General features: G+C 41.7%; 1 long non-coding RNA gene across 1 annotated transcript in view; it reads left to right on the top strand.

Annotated features, from left to right (window-relative positions):
* LOC135973920 (uncharacterized) overlaps positions 1–22,509 on the top strand; it is a 180,669-nt gene that overhangs the window by 68,418 nt on the left and 89,742 nt on the right. Inside the window, exon 2 of the long non-coding RNA XR_010591000.1 lies at positions 1,252–1,343. This is a non-coding gene — a long non-coding RNA (uncharacterized LOC135973920). The remainder of the gene's footprint in view (positions 1–1,251; positions 1,344–22,509) is intronic.

Here is a 22,509-nt window from a genome sequence, read left to right as displayed (position 1 = left end):
ATCATCTAGTCTGGCCTCCTGTATATCACAGGCCACTAATACCATCCAGCAACCACACAGTAAATCCCAAACCATTTTGAATTTTAAAAATAATTAGTTTTCAGTATCTTGCCAAAAAGTAAAATTTTTTCAAGGAGGAAAATGCTATTTTCTGACCAGCTCTCGCAGAGACAGATCTTGAGGAGGGCAAGGGAGTGGAAGGAACCTGTATATTTCGGAATTGGACAAAAATAGCCTCAAAAAATACTTGCATGTTCAATTCCATTCTTCTACAGCAACGTTAGCCAAATGAAACCCACAAATAAGAAAAAGCTAAATTCTCTGCAATTTTATGGGGTTTTTGCCCATGAAACAAAATACATTTTACAGAGGAGTTATCGGGTGGGGGGACTTATGCCAATTTGCATGAATCTGATTTTTGTCATTGAACTGATTGTCATGTAGTGACACATTTTCTGATTAATATCTAATTCTGATGTGAAAGGAAGGCAGATACATTGTCTCACTTATTAGCTTGTATAGCCTAATTAATACCATCCTGAGTAAGGTGGAATCTTGTACTTTATTTTTTCTTTTGAGTAATTTAGATAAGACAAACTATCTCAATGGTAAAGACAAAGGAACTTCAGGTGGATACCTTCTGGGACTTTGCTGTACCACATGTCAATCGATGAGACAGTAGTTCTGTTTCTGCTCCGTCCAGATCTGGGAGTTCAGGCTTATGGATTTCTTTCATATTAACCATTCCCAAAGTAACTTCATTCCTAACACCAGACTTGCGGCTTCACAGTTTGAAAAATGATGTTTGAATTCCCTGGAAAATTGTGTCTAAGTAACCACTGAACTCAATCTGTTTTGTCAGTAGTGAATGCTGTTGAAATAATGATTTTCTTACATTTGGGAAATATCCAAAGTTATAGCTGAGACGCTGATCTTTGAAAGACACAATGAGATCTTTCTAGGAAAAAAAAAATAAAATTTGTGACATAGGACAGTATTCAGGCAGCTTCTAATTCTAACTCAAAGTGGCAAATGTAACTTATTCATTGGGTACATAAACTCATTACAAAATCTGGCACTCCTCACATTTGGCCAGAAAACCTATAGACATTAGAGCTGTGAAAGGGGCTTTTATATTCATTTACTACTTTTTCACATTTCCATTCATTTTGTCCCCATCATTTGATTAGAAGAGGTCAACCACAAAAACTCCTGTGGCCTTACACTTTGTTTTGGCATTCTTCGTCACAGGACCAGCAGGTAGCAGGAAAGCTGATAACTCCTCTGAGCTTTTCAGTTCTCTGCAAATGATTCTTCAACCATCTTTCCAGAGTTTGACCTTGGTGAGTAATTATATCTTATGCTTGTTTTGTTCATTTTGCTGACATCTTCTTTCCCAGTGATGATTTAAATGATATTGACACTAAATATGCAATCTGTGTAAACTGGCCAATGGATTCAGCAAGAAGGAATATGGAAACTTGTCTCAACCTGTACCTTCCATTAAGGAATTACCTTTTTTACATCCTCTCTCCCAAATTGCTACAGCATGACTCCTAAATGTGCCATTACCCTATCTGATGTGCTCTCTGACTTCCTTTCAGTTAAGTAACTTTTCATCCCGTACAGATTTTCTCAGTGTTATTTTAAACAGGTTTCTTTTTGACTAAATGCCGGTTACTTTGTGCTGCTCTGAAAAGGAATTTTCAGGCCAGGTATGGATGCCTTTTTATGTTGCTGAAGCATTTGCTATTGTGCTTCCAATGATGGTTACAACGCTGAGTTATTTTTGCTGCAGATGGTACTGTGCAAAATAAACAAAACTCACTATGTAACTAAAAATTCCCCAGGCTGTTTGCCTTGATTCACCAATGAGTATGTAATTGCATCTAAGCCATGACCAAATCCCTTCTTTTGTACCTGTCTTTACCCACCTCACAGCCAGCTGTCTGAATTATTTGCTGTTCAATCTTGCAAAGTGTTGAGAACTTCATGGGAAGTGCATATGCCCTCAGTTCTGACTGACTTCACTGGGGGTTCAGGACGCTCAGCATCTTTCAGGAACAGGCCTTTTATACTCCAAATATTCATGCAGATAGTATTGCAAAGACCATTACAGCTAGGATTAGTTGGCATCCCCTACTGGCAGTCTATGCAGAGTGACCAAGCAGAGGGAGTGGTGGCCCAGGATGGCTTTTGAATTGTTGAAGTAGGCTCCACACTAGCTCCGAATAAACTATCAGGAAGAGGATTAGTGGGGGCAGGCTGAGAAAGGGACGTCTGAATCTACGCAGATCCAGTGCCTGGGAACCTCTGCATATGAGTGCAAAAGGGCAATGGACATTATTCCAGCTGGCAGGCTGGAAAATTTGCTACAGAGGGGCTGAGGTGCAACCCAATGACCTTCTCTTGGATTGGAGGTTTTGGTAAATTCTTCTCTGCCCAACTTACACAAAGTGTACTTATGGAGGTTTTATATTAATGGGGGGGGGGTAAGGATTTCTTATTGTGCTGATGTAGGAAATTAATTACCCTTTCATCCCTAGCGGTGGTCATTCTGGGGCAGGGTTGAGGCACATGGACCAAGCATGTTGCTGCCCATGCTATTTCCATTTTGTAATATAAATTAAAGATGTCACTTTCTAGTGCTGTCAATTTACTGTCTTTCATGAGCATTATGTTTATACATCCAGAATGAAAATCACGTGCTTGGTCCTTAATTCAGATCTCCAAACTGTAAGTGGAAAGGAGATTAGAAAACTTCAGAACATTCTAGAGAACTGTACAGCATCCACTTCTAACATAAATATCCACCCTGATTAGAAATGTCTGTTCTGCAGGGCAGTATTCTGCATTGTGGCCTTGCATAGCTAATTGTTTTTCCCCATGAAGCAATAACATGTGCAAACATGTCTCAGAATGATATGCCAGTCAGTCTACTAGAAAATGTCTGAATGTCAATCAGCAACCTGCTGTCTAGACATCTCTTGGAACAGACTGATGCCAACTGTTTCAATTTTATATTATATATACTATATATTCTTTGAATCAGTCAGATATTTAGATTCCCATATCATAGTTCTAAAGCATTGTCCCTTTTCTAAAAACCAAAGACTCCTTAGTTGCATATGTCATAACTATAAAGGGAAGGGTAACAGCTGTCCTGTGTACAGTACTATAAAATCCCTCCTGGCCAGAGACTCCAAAATCCTTTTCCCTGTAAAGGGTTAAGAAGCTCAGGTAACCTGGCTGGCATCTGACCAAAGGACCAATAAGGGGACAAGATACTTTCAAATCTTGGGGGTGGGGGAAGGCTTTTGTTTGTGTTCTTTGTTTGGGAGTGCGTTCGCTCTCGGGACTGAGAGGGACCAGACATCAATCCAGGTTCTCCACATCTTTCTAAACAAGTCTCTCCTATTTCAAACTTGTAAGTAAATAGCCAGGCAAGGCGTGTTAGTTTTCCTTTGTTTTCTCAACTTATAAATGTACCTTTTACTAGAGTGTTTATCTTTGTTTGCTGTACTTTGAACCTAAGACTAGAGGGGAGTCCTCTGAGCTCTTTAAGTTTGATTACCCTGTAAAGTTATTTTCCATACTGATTTTACAGAGATGATTTTTACCTTTTTCTTTAATTAAAAGCCTTCTTTTTAAGAACCTGATTGATTTTTCCTTGTTTTAGATCCAAGGGGGTTGGATCTGTATTCACCAGTAGTTGGTGGGAGGAAGGAGGGGAATGGTTAATTTCTCCTTGTTTTAGATCCCAGGGGGGTTGGAACTGTATTCACCAGGAGTTGGTGGGAGGAAGGAGGGGAATGGTTAATTTCTCCTTGTTTTAAGGTGCAAGGGGTTTGGATCTGTATTCACCAGGGAATTGGTGAAAGGTTTCTCAAGGCTTCCCAGGGAGGGAATCCATTGGGAATGGTGGTAGTTAAGTTTAGAAGTTTTCATGCAGGCCCCTACATTTGTACCCTAAAGTTCAAAGTGGGGATACAGCCTTGACAGCATATCATAGACTAATCTACCCAATAATGCCAAATAGTAAACCAGTTTCCAAAACAATAAATCTGTTTTTTCCACTGGGTGTATAAAATTAGCATACTGTACTGGTAAAGATGGGTCTCTCGCCCAGTGCTGAGCACAGGCAGTTACAGCAAGGATATTGGGTGAGGATTTAAAATGACTTCTTAGTTATGTGATAGAAGAATAGTCAAGAGGTGGAACTAGGAACCTGTGAATGTTGTCTGATTAAGTAGAAGGGCTGTATTGTTTAGTAAGCTATTAATCATCTATCACAGAAAACTAAATATTTGTCAGGATTTAAATCTGACTTTTTTATACATGAATATGCATGGACACACACCAAACTGGATGTGTACACATCACTTACACTTAAATATGTAGGAGGAATTTCTAAGTGAAATTTAGTACTTATGGAAGATGCCAAGTTGAGGGCATCTGAATGAATTTCTATGTTATCCACAGGACATGGACAATACAGACAGCAGCTGTGCAACACCCTGCCCCCAACCCCCATTTAAACATCAACATAGTCTGATTGCTTGTGATAAGAGGGTATATTTCCGTTTAGGTCATGATCCTGCAGAGAATTATGCACATGCTTTACTTTTGGCATATGAGTAGCCACACTGAGCTATGGGACTCACATACTGAAAGTTAAGCACAGGCATAAATCATTGCCGTATTGGGATCTTAGTCTGTATCATAAATATTAAGGATGAAGGTCTGGAAATCTGGAGGGGTTATGCAAATAGACAATTGTAATTTACATAATCATAAATATGCACAACCATATTTACATAACCCCCGCCAAGCTGCATATTTGCAAAATAAAAGTACTGTATTGAGTGTGCCCTAGGTTGCCTCACCCTCACTATACATGAGATCATTTTGTCTGGAAAGGCATTCCCTGGAAGCAGTGTCCATAGCAGGGGTTTTATTTGTAGAGGCCTCCCCCTGAAGCATTTTCTCTTGCAGTGGTTCTGCCTAGGGAGGTTATTATTCTAGAGGATTTATTCCATAGCAGAGGAACTTATTTATGGTGTAATAGTTTTGATGAGTATTAAAGGTACATTCTATCTTTGCTTGATACATTTCTTCCTAAATTAAACATCTCAGGCATTCCCGGGGCTATGAAAAGTTTGTACTAACTCATCCCATGCCATAGGTGGATTAGAACTGGAGGAGTATTTCTTGATAAGAGCTTTGGGTGAATCTGCTGATGGAAGACTCATGAGTTATGACAATGACCTGATTCTGTCCCCGGCTACAGCCCCTTTATGAAGTTCTGATGGTTTACAGTTGTTAGAACAGCATCCATAGGAATAAAGCTTGTTTAACGGGGTCCCTCCACTGCTGTAGGGCTGACGTATGGTTCCTCCAGCACCTTCCTGTGCAGTCCCCAGGGGAGGGGGCGGGTGAGATGTTGGGGAGAGGCTAGAGTGCATCATGTTCCAGTCGTTCTGGACCAATGTGCAGCCCTAAGCAGTCAAACAAGGTCACCATAATTTAGGGGACCCTGGGCTTGCCCTAAATTGTGCCAGAAACTAAGCCCAAAATTCAAAGAATATGAAGCCACCTTTGCTATTCCCCTACCTAGCTGCATTTCCTTTGTGGGGCAGCATACAATATGGCCCAATGTTTCTGCTTCTACAAGGTCAGGATGATTTAGAGAAAAGACGCTGCAGTGTTGTACGAACTGAAACCTACTCTATACACCACATCTATAGCTGTCAGTCATTGTTCTTGAGAAACTGATAGTAGGGGTAAAGAGCTGCTGTACTAGTGCTATCAGTGTTTGGCAAGAGAAGGAAATTCCACTTAAAACAGGAAAGTAGATGGATTTTACAATCTGATTACAGTATTTTGCATAAATGTATTCTGTCAGTGCTCTTCAGTGGAAGGACCTCAGAGTGCTCTCGTTCCATTCCAGAGCATTAAAAGTGACCTGCAAATAATTTTATCAAAAACATACTAATAGCAGAACTATGTGCTGAATGACCCAGCTAACCAGAGAACATTCTTCATAACTACTTAAACCTTTCAATAAATTATTTTGCCCCCTCCAGTGTCATGTTAGCTGGCTACATTTGTAGTCCCAGAATGCCTCATTCTAGGATAGTGTGAATAGTATCTGGAACAGCTGAAGAGCCATTTGGTCAGATAAGTGGCACTCACCTTTGGTTATAATAATCATGTTTAAAACTTCTCTTCAATACCATGGCGCATATATATATATATAAAATCATACTGATAGGGCATCTTCATAATCCAGACTGGTTAAGTAGTAGCTGAGAGGTCACAAAATTATGCATTCTGGAACAACCAGCAGAGAGGAGCCATGTAGTTCAACTTTGGTGGCAGGGAACATTATTAAGAAATATTACATTAATTAATCACTCAGAACTTATGTCTCCTTTGCTAGTTGAGCCATTCAGATATCACTTATTTATTCTAAACATTTATTAATATGAAATATCTGCGCACATACTAGCAATTCATAGAATAAAATGGGTGCCTACCCTAAAAAGCTAACAATCTAAGTAAGCCAAACAGAGTAAAATCATGGCCCCATAGAACTCAATGGGAAAACACCTATTGACCACAATAGGGTAAGGATTTTACCCCTCGAGGACCATGGAAAGAGATGTAACCTACAACTGTGACAGTTTTGTTAGCTCTACAGTTTTTATGCCTTTTCCCTCCTTCATTTATGTCCCGTTATCTGATCCCTCTTGCCACTTATCCGGATAAATGTTTACCTGTTGTCTTTAAGAATGAACGCTTGGAGATACACATCTACCCTGATATAACACGACCTGCTATAGCACAAATTCGGATATAACGCGGTAAAGCAGCGCTCATGAGGGGCGGGGCTGCGTGCTTTGGTGGATCAAAGCAAGTTCGACATAACACGGTTTCACCTATAACACAGTAAGATTTTTTGTCTCCCGAGGACAGCGTTATATCGGGGTAGAGGTGTATTGAGGCTGATGAGAGAAGAACAATGTTTTCCATATTTGCAGCTAGAGCTGGTTGAATTTTTTTTGCAAATTTTTAATGGAAAAATGGGTTCAAATGCTGTAAGCATTTCTGTAAAAACTGCAAAGTTTTTTTTATTGTTTAAAAGTTGGGTTTGGGTTCTTTTGGACAAAACATTTAAAACCAAAAAATATTTGGATTGTTTCAAAATGAATCTTTTTATTCCATCAAATTGAATGAAATCAAAATGATCATTTTTCAGTTTTCTAGGTTTTTCACTCCTTTCTTTCCATTTCTCTGACCATTTCTTTTCCTATGGGAAAGAGACAGAAGGGGAAATGGAAACCCTTCCCCAAAAATGCAATTTGATTCTGTCAGGAATATGGACCTGCAGCAGAGCCAGTCTCTGGACAACCTAAGGAGCACAGCTGGCCTGTAGTAGGCTGCCTGATTGGTTAGAAGAGTCAGCAGACAGGCTGTTAAGCTCAGGAGAAGTGACAGTGCACTGGCTGCCCAAAGCATTTGCCCCTTGGCTGAGAGAGCTTGTGTGGCTGCCTTGTTCCAGCTCTGCTCATGCCTTGTCTCATTTCAGGTAAGCTGGGCCTGACCCTAGACTCTGATTCCAGCTGTGTCCCTTGGGTCTGGCACCTGGCCCTGATTCCTGGCAACTTGCACCTGCTCTGACCATTAGGCATGACCAGGGCTGACGAGAGGGGGGGAAGCCCGTACAAATTACCGGGGCCCGATGGTCCAGAAAGGGGCCCGGGGCCCGGCTTCCCCTCCCCCCCCCCTCGTCGGCCCTGTTTAGCCAGTCCGTCCTTGCTGGAGGGACCGAAAAAATTCCGGGCCCGGCTTCCTCCCCCCCCCCCCCCCCTTGTCAGCCCTGTTTAGCCAGTCCACCCTTGCTGGGGGGGGGCCCGAAAAAAAAATTTTCACTGGGGCCCGAACCCGCTCTCGGTGGCTCTGGGCATGACTCCTGCTTGAACCACTAGGCGTTACAGCCCACATCCCTGTCATGTGATACTATTCAATTTGGATAAAATACAATGTATTTTTAATTGTTGCATGGAAAAATCCACAAAAACGTTAAGCAAAACATTTTTTTCAGTTTGTGCCAATTCTTTCAATGTAAAGTAGCTTTCAGTTTTAGACCAACCCTATTTGCAAATGAACACATAAGTATTTGAAAATATATGCTTGCCATCTTCAGTCGACGAAGAAATCAGTACTGATCCAAGCAGGTCTCCCTTCTCTTGGCTTTAGTTTTTCATACAATTGATTCTGTACCTGTGCTACTATACACAACAAAAACAAGGCATGCTATGCGATGACCCAGCTGGCATAGCACAGATCACTTTGCACATTAGTAACTTCTCTTGGTCAAACTGAATTAGCCTACATGATAGAGTGGGTGCACTTTGATGGGATAATCCTGAGAAGATTAACCTACAGTTCTAAAGCCCAGTTTCACCCTTGGGATACAAATAACTCCTTTTGACTTTAATGAGCATTACTGCGTTGCCGTAGCAGAACGGTAAGGGCCCAGCTGTCTTTAGATTTCCTGCCCTGAAGTGTGAATTCTGTTGTATAACAGTGAGATCTTATAAACCAAACAAACCTCCCATTTCCTTCAGGATAGCTGGATATTTAAGGCTCCTGCATTATATTCTAGATACAGAGAATAGTTTAATTTTAGAAGAGTTTGGGAAAGAAGCTGCTGGAAAGGTGCCATTCATTTATTCTTTAAAATGATTGTATTCGTGGAATATCATTGTTCTACTTTTCATCTGTCATTATGGTCAATGATTTTATTTTTTTAATCCTGATTGCTAGTATTCTGAAAAATCAGATGCCATAGTGAATTCTGGTCAACAGACAGCTTCTGCTTTTTTTTCTCTAGAAGCTAAATCATTCAAGAACAAAATGAAATACAGTTAAATGAAATCTTACTCTAAATTCCAAGTGGCTTCACAAAAAGAATTTTTCATGACCAAAGTGGTTGCCTGAAGCCTAAGCTAATCATTATCTGAAATGAAAGCGTAGTTAGTCCCTTTCTTGTTGAGATGGGAATTCGTTAGTACTATTAATGGATCTTGCTGCCTACTTAACTTATTTAGTTAAAACGATAAACTCATTTAATTGCTTTCCTTAATACATGAATGTGTGACAGTCCCAGTTTCAAAGTATTCAAAAGAAGTAAAATTCTGGTTAAATAGATTACATGTTGGTAGAGTTGTTATAGTAACAGATGTACCATATATTGTGACCATTTAAACCTATATATCACAATAAAAGAGGTTAGAACTCGAACATGGAAGAAACATAACCCCAGTGGATAGGAACTTGCTAATAACAGCATTGTCAACAACCACACAAAGAAGGATTCTGCAGTCCCAGGACCTTTATTTTTTGTTTTTAACTTGACTTATTTTGGTTGTTTTCTAGGACTTAGCTCTAAGCTTGTCACATTATTTAAAACATAACACTCAATGCACTACTTAAATGTTACCATACAATAGCAAAACAAATCCACCTTACAACCCCCGTTGCAAGGCCACTGAGATCCTTTAGCCCTGAGTCTGTCCATCTTTCTCTGCCCCAAATGCTCTTGAAAAGATGAGCTTTGCATAGTGCCGGGAAGGCTAATGAATCCGAGCCCTGAAGGTTTAACCAAAGCAATTGGAAATGAACAGCAACAAAATGGGCCAGACCTTCAGCTGGTGTAAATCAGCACAGCTCCGTTAAACGCAATGCCAATTTACACCAATAGAGGATTTGGCCACTTGAGTGTCTGTTGTGACCTAACATTGTATTTGCAACAACAACAAAAAAGTGTCACATTAGCAATTGCTGCCATCTTGATATTACTTGGTACCATTCTTCCCAGCTACAGCCTCATCCTCCCCTTGCACATGAACTTACCTTTATGCATCTGAGTAGTCCCACTGTTTTTTAAGACTTTATCTTTTAAATATGGAAATGCTTATTTGGTATCCGCAATAAACAGCATGTGTTCAAATGTAAAACAAAACCAGGAAGTGAAATGGAAAGAGCCATATTTATTTATTTTATTTTTAAGCTAGCCCTATGCTCCAGTAGCTGTACAATGTGCTGCCAAGGGATGGATACCAGTTTAGTTTGTGAGATTGGTCCTGATCGCCCAAGACAGAAGATCGAGAGGAAAAGTTGCCCTCAATTGTGCCCTCTGGGGGAAGACGCAACAAAGGGGGGGACGTATGGGGAAGGGAAGGGATCTCAGGGAATTTTCCCGACTGGAAACAAACAAAACCTAAAATGGTTAAAGAAAACATTTCCCTCTTTATATTACTTGGCTTGCACAAGCATGTTCATAACTGACACAGTAGCATGAAGGGGACATTGTTGCTCTAGCAATGACAGATCTGAGTGATGAGCCTGACCAAAGTATACGTGGCATGAAAGAAGTTGCATCCTTCATTACACATTTTATTTTCATTCTGCAGAGTCTGATCCTGATGGTTTTTCTCTTTCCATAAAATGTAGAGGCTTATTTAGCTGATTGCAACTGGTATGAGGTCAAGGGATCTTAGGGGGCTGATTAGCATGGGGAATCTACCTTTGTTTTAACCAGAATAACTCTAGTAATTAAACAACTGTCCTGGTGACAGTGTATAGCTTCCTCACTGTGTTCTTTCAGGCAGTTCCTTTTTTCGTTGTTGTCCATCTTAGCTTTAGAGTGACAGCCTTGCCTGAGATGTAAATTAGATGCAAAGGAAGCACAGAATAATTTCTAAATCCCTGACTGGCAAGAAGAGCGAGGATGCAATGGGTAAGAAGTTTTGAGGGCCATGACATTGAGAATCTTCAGGGGCCTCTGTCAGTTCTTTGCAGTGTTAGCTGATAAGACTGCAGATCTGGCCATTTTAGACTTTAGTCTGGAGTCTGGTCCAAATGGTATAGAATAAGACCAATAGACAGAAATGTCTCTGCTTGATGCATGGGGAAACTAAGTAATGTAATCTCTGATTTTATTCTACTCTATCTAGGCCCTTATGTGGCATCCATCATTGTCTTGTCTGAAAACGTAAAGAGAACATGAGCGATTTTCACAGATCATCGGTGAACAAAAGTGACTCTTGAGAACCTCTGCACTGCTACAAACACATAGTGTAGTTAGAGCAAGTCTGCATGATGCTGGAAGCACACAAATATCTGGCCCTCTTAGTAGCAGATATACGGCAATGTAAGTGCTGAGGGTGCAATCACTAGCTTCCTCTATCCACTTGTTGCCATAAATGAATATGTTTTTAACAGCGTCTCACTGTGGCAAGGCCAGAATCCAAGAGAGATAGGAACAGGGGATGGTAGGTTGGTTTCCCTCTCATCTATAAGAGGTTTTTTCATTATTGTTGGGTCTAAGAGACCTTGGACCTTGCATGATTTTTTTTTCCAGACAGGTGGAAAGTGTTGTGTCAAGGTGTGTGTGTGTGGGGGTGGGGGGACTGCAAAATTCAAGTCAAAACAAGTTGACTTCTCACAACGTTTTCAAAAATATGATTTATTTTCCCCCACCCCCCTTCCTTCTCATAACCTCCATTGGTTTTAACAGCAGTGCAATTGTTTTCGACACTTCTATTACTGACCTTGCAGATGTCCCAAGGCAATCTGTGCTTAAAGTGTTAATGCTCCCCCTACACACAGACCCATAGTCAATCCAAACCCTTCAGGATGTCCTTCTCTTGATAATGCCCGCATAAATATGATGGTTTGAGGCAGAAGAAAAATTGCAGGATACCAGCTAGAGCATCTAAATGCTGCCTCATCATACAAAGGCACTTTATATTGTTCTCATACATCCTGGCAGCCATTTTACAAATGCCAAAGGGCACTTAGTGCTGGATACAGAGACAGGAAGGAGAGATGAGAAAGAAGTCCCTATTATTTCTTACCAAAATGAATCTGCATCTCTAATGGGATACAATGCCAGGCTTATTACAACTAACCAGTCAGTCAGTGCTGAAGGAGAAAAGGCTGTATGTGGGATGGCAAGGGGAAACAAAGACTGGGAGAGATTAAAGAATGAGGACTCAGATTCACAGAGTGTTCTGGTCACATTTTCTTTGGAAATACTTCATTTCAGCACCACATCGGAGAAGATCACCTGAAACTTTCTTGATCAACACAGCGGGAAGAGACTACTTCATTGTACAAAGAAGTTTCCATAGATGACAGTCATCAGCTAGTCCTTTCAGATTTCAATTCAATAAGATATAATGGCCATGTATGTTTTATTGTGCATATTTTGGGCTGAACTAATCCTTGCTGAAACTCCACTAGGTCAATGGAGTTACACCCAGGATTGAGTTAGCTGATTTTGCTTCAGTGCAGCAAAACACTGTACCTGCTTCATTATCTAAAACGAATTAGCTAGGGCTACCTGCCTCCTGGTGCAGTAATGTGTAAAATAATGCAGCTCGTCTGCTTGCCCTAGAGCCATATCCTGGATTTTGGACAACATTAAATTGCAGCAATAATTCTTGTACTGGAATGCAACAACAATGCAATAAAGTTGGCATTTTAAAAAGCATTTAAAGCTCACCATTTAGTGACACCCCCAATCCCGACAGGCAACAGGTGTCCTCTATGTATTACTGACAACATTTCTCTCAAGCTCATCCTATCTTTAGATGGGTGTTTCTGGGTTTCCAGTTGTCCCAGACCCTACTGATATTTTCTCCTGATCCAACCAAAGAAGCAAAGCAGCCAACAGACACAGCTCTGGTAAGAATTTCTTCCCTTCCACAATATCATTGGCCTTTTCTCCACAGTCCATGTCTCCGCCTCAAACAGCTGGTTAAAACAGCTGCACTTGTTTCAGGGGTGAAGGAATTCATTTTGGAGGGTTTTTTCTTTCTTACATTTGATCCTTCAGATCAAGAAAGTTCAGACAAAACCTTTGTCATAAAAAAAAATGTATTTTGAAAGTCTCTCTTACATTCGATTCTTAAGATGGGAAAAGATTCCAGAAACTTTTGGGGGAGTGAAATAATAGATTTTGAAATGTTTCCCAGTCTCATATTTGTTTCCTAAAACAGTGCCAGCCTGAAGTATGAGCCAGCATGGCCCTAAAGCTTCAGTCGGCCCAGGGCTGGCTCTGGCTTTCTGGCCGCCCCAAGCAAAAAAAAACCAAAAAAACAAAAAAAAAACCTGCGGTGGCCAGAACATCAAAGCCAGGGTGCAGGGGGACTCCCTGCCCTGCAGATGTGCCCCGGCTAGCGGGGGGAGGGGGAGGGAGCGGAGGGAGAGAGAGAAGGGGGGCGGCCAGGGCTTCAGCAGGGTGCTGCCACGCAGCCCCTCCCGCCGTGTCTCCTCTGCGGGAGGGCTCCACTCCGGTCGGCTGGGAGGGAAGGACGCGGGCTGCCCTGCTGGGCTTGCTGCAGGGCACTCCCATTCTCCACGAGCCGCTGCCCTCTACAGGGCGGCCGGAGCGGAACAACAACAAAAAAAGCGGCCGTGCCGCCCTAGGATTGGGCGGAATGCCGCCTCCTACAAGCTGCCACCCCAAGCACCAGCTTGCTCGGCTGGTGCCTGGAGCCGGCCCTGAGTCGGTCTTACAGTGGGGTACAGAGTGTTCTGATCTGCAGTGTTGAGATTCTCAGAATAGTGGCCACAGCCCTGTCAGAGGCAGCCATCTTCTCAACCAGACCCTATCAGGGTAAGACCAGTTTATACTTCATACTGACTCGCTCCATTTTTTTACCAGGACATTCAGGAGCTAAAACTTTGAGGTCAAAGACATTTATTCCACCCCATCAGGTCTCCAGGTAGGTAAACAAGACAAGGAACCTCTTCTGTTTTTTTCACTAAATGTGAGTTCTAAGGAAAGCCACGCTAAGGTAAAACATGTTTCTTCCTATAGCCCCTCACCATGGAGATAGGTCCTCTTCCTATAATCAGGAGAGGTTTACCCAGCTGCCTTCTTCTTATGAGGCTAAGGAGGATTCTTCTGCAACCAAGGCAGTGACACAAAGATGCTGCTGCTTATTTAATTGGGCAAGTCTGTAGAACTCTATTTAAGTTCCTTAAATGCCAGAAACTTCTTGGGAACTCTCATCAGGGGAATGTTACAATACCAGGCCTGAGCTTTCCAGACATCAGTCCCGAGAAACATCTCCTCGGCTGTGTGTAAGTAGAAGGAAGACCCACAGCACAGCCAATTGCTTGAATTTACGGGAATAAGGCTGTCCTTCCTACAGTTTGTATAGCAGTATCTATTTGTCATTTAAAATGGGAACCTTCCTTTTCTAGCCTTTGTTTAGCTCTGATACTAGAGAGAGGCAATTTGATATTCCTTTGATTTGTGGAGAGCACATAAATGTTACAATAATACATAGCACTTCACATATTCAAAGCACCTTGCAAACTTTATGTACTAGGTACCATCATAATGGTACTTTAGCTTCTGTAGATCCTGTATTCAGCCAGAGTTCTCAGAACACAGTGGCTGCTAAGTAAATCTGATGGCAGCCTGCAATTTTTATCTAATGTGTTTATTTCCCCACTAATACTACAATGCTACACAGAGCCTATTAGGCTAAACTGGTGGCATCAGGCATCCTACTAGAAAGAAAAATTGTACTTAGTTTCTGGGAGTTAAAAGCTATAGATCTGGAAGACTTGCGTCTCCCCTCCAAGTTGGATGGATTTTTCTAGTAATCAAGAGCTGTATTAGTTTGCAATATTTGTTTTATCGTTTATAAAGATTCTGGTGCTTCCAAGTTTCTACAGTTCTCCTTCATGTCTTCTTGTAGTGTTCTACAAGATTAAAGGAGCTTCCTTTTTACTTGGGATTAACTGAGGCTGCTCACTGGGCAAAGGAAACGCCTGTGATGTCACAGAACCTTATCACATCCCAACAAGTCTATGCCTTTTTACTACTCCCTCTAATTAGTTGATGCAGCAGCATGCTTCCCAAACCCCATAACTCCAGGCTAGTGCTTGTAATGCCAGAACCCGAATGACCAGATAACCCTTTTCTTTCAGGACACTGAAATGCTCACTAATTTGTTCAAAAAATCAAGCCAAGCAGTGACATTCTGTAGACAAATCAATGGGATTTTTAGTATTTATTTCAACAAGGATCTGGACTTCTGCAAACTGATCATCTCATCAGTCACAAAAAACAAACACCAGCTCCCCCCTCTCACAAAAATGTCTCCCTACCCGATATATTCATACCCAAAGTTATCTCCTTAAACCCCACCTGCACGCTAGGTTGAGGAAGCTTTCATTTAAAAGAAGTCTCTTTTGATTTTTAAATTCCACAGAGCGCATAGAATCTTAATGCACACAAGCAATACAGCAATGTTACAGCTGCAATTAACTGTCCATCTAATGAACCAGCCCCTCTATTCTAGCTTGAAGTCCCACTGAAGTCAATAGAACTTATTTGCATCAACTGAGGATCTGGAATGTTTTACAGTGGTCATGTACTTCTCAGCAAGGTGGACCTGGATTCTGAAGCACTCTAGTGTGGCTGATTGGAAATTTCCCCTGCTCCTAGACACCACATTTCACCCACAACTTCATTCACCAATTGACTCCATTCCCTCTTTCACTCAGCCCTCCCAACCTAACTTATCCACTCCTGGTCTCAGAACCTAAGCCCCCTCAGCTGCTTCCAACCCAAACCCCACCTGCTCAGAAACATGCCCCCCCCTTCCCACACCTATCTAACTACGGACAGCCGCCTCCTCCACTTAACCACTCCACAGCTCAGAACCCTCTCCTACCCAACACTCTCTCAAGCTCAGACAAAGCATTCCCAGACTCAGAAACCTTGTCCCTCGTGCCTGACAGCCACCACCTGCAGCTCAGAAATACCCTGTCACTGTGCTGGGTCTGGAAAAGAAAGAGTACAAGTTGTAGTGACCATGTGTAGACTCTGTATAGGACTCTATACTCTTCTTGTGGAGCTAGCCCCATCAAAACCTGCATTCCCTGTGCTAGCCCTCTTTCCTGTAAAGCTTGCAGTCTATATGCTACAAGTTGGAAATCACCCATTGGCAGATAAGTGTACTGCAAGCTCCACTATATCAGCCACATTACACTGCTGTGATCTTAGTGGTGGTGCTTAGCCTCGTTAGCCTCTTTTCACCAGTCATCCCTGTTTGGGTGACCATCTTTAGGTTTCAGAGTCAACAACACATTGAAATAAAGAGTCAATTCACACCTTTCAGAATCATTGTTTTGCAAGCCCATGAAGACAGCATGACATGAGTTTGCACTCATTTCACATTTTCAATATCATCTTTGTAACCATAAGCACTAGAAACTTTTTATTAAAAAAGGATTCTTTAGATGTTGAAATACAGTTACATGGCAAGGGGTGGAGATGGGCATGAGATACCCAGGGCCCTGGAGTTGATTTGGTAATTGCAAGCTCTTTCTGGATCAAAATATACAAGGAGAAAAAGGTAAGGAATCAAAGGGTAGGTCTACACTTACCTCTGGGTCCGGCGGTAAGCAATCGATCTTCTGGGATCGATTTATCGTGTCTTGTCTAGACGTGATAAATCGATCCCGGATCGATCCCGGAAGTGCTCGCCATCGACGCCGGTACTCCAGCTCGGCGAGAGGAGTACGCGGCATCGACGGGGGAGCCTGCCTGCCGCATCTGGACCCACGGTAAGTTCGAACTAAGGTACTTCGAATTCAGCTATGTTATTAACGTAGCTGAATTTGTGTACCTTAGTTCGAAGTGGGGGGTTAGTGTGGACCAGGTGTAAGTCTTTCCAGCACTCCATCTCTACTAGCTCAAGGCAGCAAGATTTATTATATTTAACCCACATTACTTTCAACTTTGTTAAAAAAAAATGGCAGTCTTTTATTGAGTGTCTATTATTATTTTACTAAGAATGGCCTGATGTCTATATAATAATGTAATTTCCTAACATTCAAACAGCAAATAAATAAACTATGAGGCCTCTGATTCTTTAGGGTTTTTTCCCCAGGATGTCAGTCTCATTTTCTGTCACTGATTGCAGGAAAAATGCCAGATGTCCAGCAAGTAAATACAGTTGCTCAGGCTGTGCTTGTTAATTACAATCAGTACTGAAGAATTTGGTGGAGACGATGATCTCTTCAACCCGAGAGAGAGAGAGAAAAATCAATCAAAAGGGTTAGACGAAGGATGTGCAGAGGAGGAGTGGGGGGGCTTTTAGCACTGAAAAACTGGCAAAGAATGTTCTTCTGAAGCACTGAAGGACGAGTATCAAAGGATAATTTTCTGAAAGCCTGGCTCCTGAACACCAAAGTTCATATATAGAAGATAGTGCTAAAATGTAACAATCACTTCCACCTAAATCTTCAAGGAATTGCATGCATAGGATTTAGCTGCATAACTCTTGTGCCTAAATCCCATGCAATTTTGTAAATGTAGGAGATACTCTAATCATTAAATAGCCCAGTGCCACTGCAAAAGTATGTGGAGAGAGTGTTGGAGGTGGTGGTGATCCTAATGGCTGCCACTTATTCCAGGGAAGTACCTTTCTCTTTTGCACCCATGCTTTTCACCAAGGTTTCAGCCATTGCAGGATCTGGCCCATATGGTCCATGTTATTGAATAGCTGAATAATCACAGAATCATAGAACTGGAAGGGACCTCGAGAGGTCATCTAATCCAGTCCCCTGCACTAATGGCAGGACTAAGTATTATCTGGACCATTCCTGACAGGTGTTTGTCTAACCTGCTCTTAAAAATCTCCAATGATGGAGACTCCACATCCTCCCTAGGCAATTTATTCCAGTACTTAACCACCCTGACAGGAAGTTTTTCCTAATGTCCAACCTAAACCTCCCTTGCTGCAGTTTAAGCCCACTGATTCTTGTGCTATCCTCAGAGGTTAAGAAGAACAATTTTTCTCCTTGTAACAACCTTTTACATACTTGAAAATTGTTATATGTCCCTTCTTGTCTTCTCTTTTCCAGACTAAACAAACCCAATTTTTTCAGTCTTTCCTCAAAGGTCATGTTTTGTAGACTTTTAATAATTTTTGTTGCTTTTCTCTGGACTCTCTCCAATTTGTCCACATCTTTCCTGAAATGTGGCACCCAGAACTGGACACAATACTTCAGTTGAGGCCTAATCAGCGCAGAATAGTGCGGAAGAATGACTTCTTGTGTCTTGCTTACAACACTCCTGCTAATATATCCCAGAATGATGTTCCCTTTTTTTGCAACAGAATTACACTGTTGACTCATATTTAGCTTGTGATCCACTATGACCTCCAAATCACTTTCCACAGTACTCCTTCCTAGGCTGTCATTTCCCATTTTGTATGTGTGCAACTGATTGTTCCTTCCTAAATGGAGTACTTTGCATTTATCCTTATTGAATTTCATCCTATTTACTTCAGACCATTTCTCCAGTTTGTCCAGATCATTTTGAATTTTAATCTTATCCTCCAAAGCACTTGCAACCCCTCCCGGCTTGGTATCGTCCGCAAAATTTATAAGTGTACTCTGTATGCCATTATCTAAATCATCGATGAAGATATTGAACAGAACCGGACCCAGCACTGATCCCTGCAGTACCCCACTCATTATGCGCTTACAGCATGACTGTGAACCACTGATAACTACTCTCTGGGAACAGTTTTCCAACCAGTTTTGCACCCACCTTATAGTGACTTCATCTAGGTTGCATTTCCTAGTTTCTTTATGAGAAGGTCATGTGAGACAGTATCAAAAGCTTTACTGAGGTCAAGATATGCCACATCTACCACTTACCCCCATTCCACAAGGCTTGTTACCATGTCAAAGAAAGCTATCAGGTTGGTTTGACTTGATTTGTTCTTGACAAATCCATGCTGACTGTTACTTATCACCTTATTATCTTCTAGATGTTTGCAAATTGCTTAATTATTTGCTCCATTATCTTTCTGGGTACAGAAGTTAAGCTGACTGGTCTGTAATTCCCTGGGTTGTCCTTATTTCCCTTTTTATAGATGGGCACTATATTTGCCCTTTTCCAGTCTTCTGAAATCTCTCCCGTCTTCCATGACTTTTCAACGATAAGCACTAATGGTTCAGATATCTCCTCATTCATCTCCTTTAGTATTCTAGGATGCATTTCATCAGGCCTTGGTGACTTGAAGACATCTAATTTGTCCAAGTAATTTTTAACTTGTTCTTTTCCTATTTTAGCCTCCTCTGATCCTACCTCATTTTCACTGGCATTCACTACGTTAGACGACCAATCACCACCAAACTTCTTGGTGAAAACCAAAACAAAGAAGTCATTAAGCACCTCTGCCATTTCCACATTTTCTGTTATTATTCCCCCCTGCCATTGAGTAACAAGGCCTATTTTGTCCTGGGTCTTCCTCTTGCTTTCTAATGTATTTGTAGAATATTTTCTTGTTACCTTTTATGTCTCTAGATAGTTTGATCTCGTTTTGTGCTTTGGCCTTTCTAATTTTGTCCCTACATAGTTGTGTTATGTGTTTATATTTATCATTTGTAATTTGACTTAGTTTCCACTTTTTGTAGGACTCTTTTTTGAGTTTTAGATCATTGAAGATCCCCTGGTCAAGCCAGGGTGGTCTCTTGCCATACTTCCTATCTTTCCTACGCAGTGAGATAGTTTGCTTTTGCACCCTTAACAATGTCTCTTGTTACTAGATTTGCCCGTTACTTTGGGGTATGCTCATTTATTAGGGTTACTTTTCTGGGCGGGGGAGTTCTGTAATTCTATCAATGTACTGCTTGTGTCACTTATGTTGTCATATGGAACTCTACTTCTCCCTTCTGCAAGTTCCCTCCCAATGGAGCTATCCTGTAGGACCTAGGTTCCCCAAGGCTGGGCTCTTCCAGCCCCAGAATCAGATGAGAATGAACACACACACACACACACACACACAGCGCCTCTGTGAGGACCAGGTTAATCGGCACTCCCAAGCTGACCCCTTATATGTCCCTGGACTCAGTAGGCTGGGTCAAGCAGCACCTCCAAGCTGCCACCCTCATATGCCCCTGGACTCAGCACGTCCCTATCTCCACTTTCATGTTAAAATTGTTCTGGTAGTAACCCACTTGATGAGCAAACCCCTCAGGATTTTGGAGCGCTTCAGGGATCTTTAGCTTAGGTACGAGGAGCATTGCTGCAGAGCAAAGGGGGAAGCAAAAAAAAAACACCTGCGGGGCTGGGGAGAGAAGAGAGAGAGAGAGAGAGAGAGAGAAGCAACCAGCTTAACCATGAAAGTTATTTATTTCCAGGTAATAACCATACAAGGGGAGCCAAACAAATGAAACAGTTATAATATTAAATCTAACTTAAATTTGATTATAAAAGTCAGGTTTAGAAAACTATAACTGATCACACTAGTCAGGGTCAGAAGGCTATACTGAGAGAGAACTGGATTCTCAACACTCCGTGAAGCTTGAATCGATCAGGGGTCTCAGCTGGTGGTGATAGCTGAGGGTCCGGAGTGCTAGAGACAGGCAGAGGCCCCAGCATGATCAGTGAGGAGAAGATGAAGTCCTAACAGAACGGCTGCAGATTTTGGATCCAGGCTTCAGAGAACTTACTTGAGCATGGGTAGGGGTTTTTGTAGGGAAAGAACAATGGTTCAAGGGAGAACACTAGACTTGTTTATGGGTAAACTGGTGACTCAAGGGAGTATATCAGAGTTGTTTTGTTCAGGCCAGACAATAGGAAATGATCATTCCTGGCTATGGGCAGTGTTCCTTCGAGGGAGCTCACAATGCAATTAGGCATCTTCAGTATTTTGGATACCAATAAAGGATTTATTACTAGAATTGGTCTGATAAATATTAAGCTGGGTGTGTGCAGGCATGGGTTTATTAACATCTGGAGCAGAGATCCCCCATCATGCAGTGCTTTCCCTGCTTTTCTGGTCCCGGAGTTCAGTGTGGTTCTTGCCTTGGAATCACTGTTCCCCATTCTGTATGCTAATGGAGATGCCTCCCTGTCCCATCTTCGATGCAAATGAGGCTAGGGGAGTTGCCCTAATCCTGTCACCCTTGTCCGGAGGGATTTAGGTGTGTCTTCCACTGCATTTTCAGTGCTTTTCATAAGTCTTTCTTCTGATCAGCTGTGGTTCAAGTAGAGGCTGGGGGGGGGGGAAGAGAAGGGAGGTCTTTTGTGAATCAGACAGTCTGAATACTGCTCCCTGGTTCTTCAAGAAGACAGAACTGATACATAACACTCTTTGAAAAATTTCTAATTGTCTTCTATTGTTTTTCCCCTTAGACTTGCTTCCCATGGGATCTTACCTACCAACTCCCTGAGTTTGTTAAAGTCTGCCTTCTTGAAATCCATTGTCTTTATTTTGCTGCTCTCCCTCCTACCATTCGTTAGAATCATGAACTCTTATAATTTCATGAAGTAACAGAGGGTCCTGTGGCACCTTTGAGACTAACTGAAGTATTGGGAGCATAAGCTTTCGTGGGTAAGAACCTCACTTCTTCAGATGCAAGAAGTGAGGTTCTTACCCACGAAAGCTTATGCTCCCAATACTTCAGTTAGTCTCAAAGGTGCCACAGGACCCTCTGTTGCTTTTTACAGATTCAGACTAACACGGCTACCCCTCTGATACTATAATTTCATGATCACTTTCACTCAAGGTGCCTTCCCACTTTCAAATTCTGAACCAGTTCCTCCCTATTTGTCAAAATCAAATCTAGAATAGCCTCTCTCCTGGTAGCTGTCTCCACCTTCTGAAATAAAAAATTGTCTGCAATACATTCCAATAACTTATTGGATGATTTGTGCCCTGCTGTGTTATTTTCCCAACATATGTCTGGGTACTTGAAGTCCCCCATCACCCCCAAGTCCTGTGCTTTGGATGATTTTGTTAGCTGTTTTTAAAATAAAAAGCCTCATCCACCTCTTCTTCCTGGTTAGGTGGTCTGTAGTAAACCCCTATCATGACATCACCCTTGTTTTTTATCCCTTTTATCCTTATCCAGAGACTTTCAACAAGTCTGTCTCCTATTTCCATCTCAACCACAGTCCAAGTGTATACATTTTTAATATATAAGGAAACACCTCCTCCCTTTTTTCCTGCCTATCCTTCCTGAGCAAGCTGTACCCTTCTATACCAATATGTTCGATTACACAGGTAAACTAAAGACAAAGTACACTTGAAAAGCTGTTCTATTTTTTCTTGAATAGAAAAATTTACTGTGAGAAGTGTTACAACACTCTGTGCAAGGTTCTTCCAGGGATTCATGGCATCTCATTAAGAATATTAATTTCATCACATGACTGCTAGAAAGCTTGTTACCATTTGACTTTGGACATGATTAGCATTGCATATTTCAGGGGGCTGGGATTTCAACCAGATTTTTACTGTACTATGTGGTTTTATATATTGCAGGTATTTCTATCTTCTTTCTAATTCCAGACCCACAATATAATGATGGGAATAAAATGTCTACAAATAAAGTCAGAGCACTAAGATAAAATTCATTAATAAAACCTCCATATTAGGATGATGTGATCCT

The sequence above is a fragment of the Chrysemys picta genome, chromosome 10 (assembly GCF_011386835.1).
Source record: "Chrysemys picta bellii isolate R12L10 chromosome 10, ASM1138683v2, whole genome shotgun sequence".
Lineage (NCBI taxonomy): Eukaryota > Metazoa > Chordata > Testudines > Emydidae > Chrysemys > Chrysemys picta.
This window is presented reverse-complemented; position numbering and strand designations above follow the sequence as displayed.